The following is a 231-nucleotide window of genomic DNA, read 5'->3' on the forward strand; positions in this document are numbered from 1 at the left end:
TTCGGCAATCCGACTCTTCTTCAGCCAGCACGGATGACTGTTAAAACAGATTCCCAAAGCTCCTTCCGTCACCAATCGCCGAGAGCAGCGTCTCCCAACCTTAGGAACTTGAAGATGCGTGGACTTCAACTCCCAGAATTCTGGGAGTTGAAGTCCACGCATCTTCAAGTTCCTAAGGTTGGGAAACGCTGGCCGAGAGGATGGTCTGCTTTGACCCGCCGGCGCCGACGG

The sequence above is a fragment of the Vipera berus genome (genome assembly GCF_964194415.1).
Source record: "Vipera berus genome assembly, chromosome: 3".
NCBI lineage: Eukaryota > Metazoa > Chordata > Lepidosauria > Squamata > Viperidae > Vipera > Vipera berus.